The sequence below is a fragment of the Physeter macrocephalus genome, chromosome 6 (assembly GCF_002837175.3).
Source record: "Physeter macrocephalus isolate SW-GA chromosome 6, ASM283717v5, whole genome shotgun sequence".
NCBI classification, from domain to species: Eukaryota; Metazoa; Chordata; class Mammalia; order Artiodactyla; family Physeteridae; genus Physeter; species Physeter macrocephalus.
In genome coordinates this window covers 47,992,974-47,996,088 of record NC_041219.1, presented here as the reverse complement: position 1 = coordinate 47,996,088, position 3,115 = coordinate 47,992,974, and positions in this window count along the sequence as shown.

Genomic DNA, 3,115 nt, shown 5'->3' with positions numbered 1-3,115 from the left:
CGCAGGCCCAGTGGCCACGGCTCACGGGCCCAGCCGCTCCGCGGCACGTGGGATCCTCCCGGACCGGGGCACGAACCCGCGTCCCCTGCGTTGGCAGGTGGACTCTCAACCACTGCGCCACCAGGGAAGCCCTAAAATATATTTAATAGTCAACATTTGTTGAGCATTTATTAGTCAGATGTTGTTCTACGTACTTGTATACCAATTCAGTCTTCATGGCTCAATGAGGTCGGTATTATTACTATCACTGCTGTTATTGTTCCCCCTGCACCACTTTCCCAATGTGACACAAGGCACAGAGTGGCCAGTTCCTTGCCAAGGCCACTCGGGTGAGCAGAATAATCCCTCCGCCAAGGATAACCACACCCTAATCCCTGAACCTGTGAATATGTTGCCTTACATGGCAAAAGGGACTTTGCGGTTGTGATTAAATTAAATGTCTTGCGATGGAGATTATCCTGAATTATCCAGGTGGACCCAATGTAATCACAAAGGTCCTTATAAGGGGAGGAGGGAAGCAGGAGGGTCAGAGACAGAGAAGGAGATGTGCTGAGAGAGAGAGAAGGGGGAGAGACGAGAAGATTGGAAGACGGGAGATCCTATGATTCTGGCTTTAAGAACAGGACGGGGCCCTGAGCCAAGGAATGCAGGTCACTTCTTTCAGATGCTGGAAAAAGCAAGGGCAGAGTTTCTCCCATAGAGCCTCCTGAAGGAGTACAGCCCTGCTGACACCTTGATTTTAGGACTTGTGACCTTCGGAACTATAAAATAAGAAGTTTGTGTTGTTTAAAGCCCCCAAGTCTGTGGAACTTTGTTACAGCAGCTACGGGAAACTCACATAGCCACACGCCCAGTATGTGGCAGAGTCCATGCAGCCCAGGGAGCTGGCCCGACCTCCGTGCTGTCCACCATGGTGTCAGTGGGGCAAATGGCCCTGACAGGACAGCAGGGCTCACAGGCCTCGCTCGGCCGCTCGGCTCTGGTCCCGGCTGGCGTATCTGGGGGCTTCATCCCCATTTCCCCAGCTTCTCACCAAGGACTCCAACGATGCTTGTTGACAGAGAAGGTGCAAGTGGCTTGGTTAAGGCAGGCGCTCTCAGCCCTGGCTGGGCGTGTGACTCTGAGAAGGTGCCTCAGGGGTCTGGGGACGGGGCCCAGGGCATTGAGAACCGCTCACTGGGTTCAAAACTGTTAGCATTGAGATCACAGCCATGATCGGCTCGGTGGAAAAATAAGGTATATTTCATCAAAAATCATCCTGAAGCGACCCTTTAGCTCTATTCCACACACTGGGGGTTCTGCAGGGGCACGCGCGTGGGGACATTGAGGGTGCGTTCATTCATTCGCTCCCTCGGCCTGTGCCTGCTGTGTGCGCGGCATCCAGACATCTGGCTGTGGCTGCTGGAGCATGCAGTCTAGAAGGGAGACACACAGCTGGAGCGGAGCAAACCGACGCCAATGACAAACTGACGAGGAGGTGGAGGAAGCGCGTGGAGTCCTAGGCAGACGGGAGAGTCTGTTGGAGAGACTGGCATCCAGGCTGTCCAGCGCCTGTGATGGCACCAGGCACGTCGCAGGGCCTCAAGGACCACTTGTAAAACAAAACAGGCAGAGGGCAGCAGGCTGGCAGCAGGGATGTGCCCACCGTAGACCAGACCACGGTGGCTCAGCCCGGGGGCCCTGAAAGCTGGGGAACGGGGCTTGACTCTTTTGAATCTCATCTTGACCACTTACTAACTTGCCACCTTTCTACGTGTGTTTATCTCTCAGCCTCGGTTTCCTCATCCACAAAATGGGGATGATCACAGCCCCCCCACCCCCACCCCCAGGATTGTAAGGATTCATTGGGAAACAAACAACAAAACACAGAAAGTAGAGTGGAGGGAGAGATGAGGCCAGAGCCAAGCTGGGTGGAAGGAAGGATGTTCACAGGGGCCTGGGCGGGGGGCCCGGTGGTGGCCTTGGGGTGTCCTTGGGAGTTTGTGGAAGGTCCAAGCTCTGAAGCGTGACCTCATTGGCACAGGCCTCTTCTAAGGCCCTCCTGGGCCTTCAGCAAGATCCTTCTGGCTGCAGTGAGCAGGGCCAGATTGGACAAGGGGGTAGGACAGGAAGCAGGATGGCAGCGTGCGCTGGGGGAGGGGTGGCTGCGGGGATGGAGGGAAGCAGGCAGATCCCAGTGTCATTTAGGACTCAGTGGGGCTGTGGGGGGGGAGGGGGTAGAGGGAGGGCATTTGTCATGATGACTCTGGTGTGAGTAATTGGGTGGGTGGAACTCCATTTACTGAAGTGGGAAGGCAGGAGGGAAGCAGAATTGATGGGAGAAAAACATCAAGTTTGGTTGTGGGCAGTTTTGGAGAAAAGGCACAAAGAAGAGAGGAAAAGACGCGGAGGGGGAAGCTCCGGAGCTTCCAGCGTTCATGGCTTAAGGGGTGTGTCCTCAGCCCCTACAAATGTGGGGGGCAGGGTGGGAGGGGAGGACGGGGTCCCACCCCTTATTCCAGAAGGACTGTAACATCAAGAACACCTAATTAAGACTCTGTCAATGGGACCCGAGAAAAGAGCAGGGTTATCAGTTACAGAGAACAGTTGGGAAGGATGAGGGACAGCCATGTGTTTGGGACGGTCTCGTGCTTTGTTGAGAACGCCACCCCTGGCTCTGCAGAAGGTTCTAGAAGACCCGTCCAGGTGGAAACCGGACTGAACTCCTGCGTAGAGCCTCCCTTCCCCAAGGGCTGCAGAGTTTCTCCCGGAATCCAGGCAGCCTGCACGCTTCACCCCTCGTCCCCATGGAACCCGGCAACCCCCTGGCCCAGGGCCGGTTTTTCTTCTTGGGCTCCTCTTCAAGGACGCTGACGAGCCCTACACCGGGAGTTGCAGCCAAGAGGAACCTTGTGCAGCTGCCGCTGCCACCTGTCCCTGCAAATCCCGCCAAAGGGTGCCTTCCCCAGGGGGTAGGAGGAGTGTGGCTGCAGCCTCAGAGGCTGGACAGCAAGGTCCATCCTTCCCCCACCAGCTGGACCAGGGTGTCTTCAGGAGGGTTTATGCTCCTTACTCCTCCCCTCCCCTTCCCCCCTCCTCCCTCCCCTCCCCTCCCCTTCCCCCCTCCTCTGTCCCC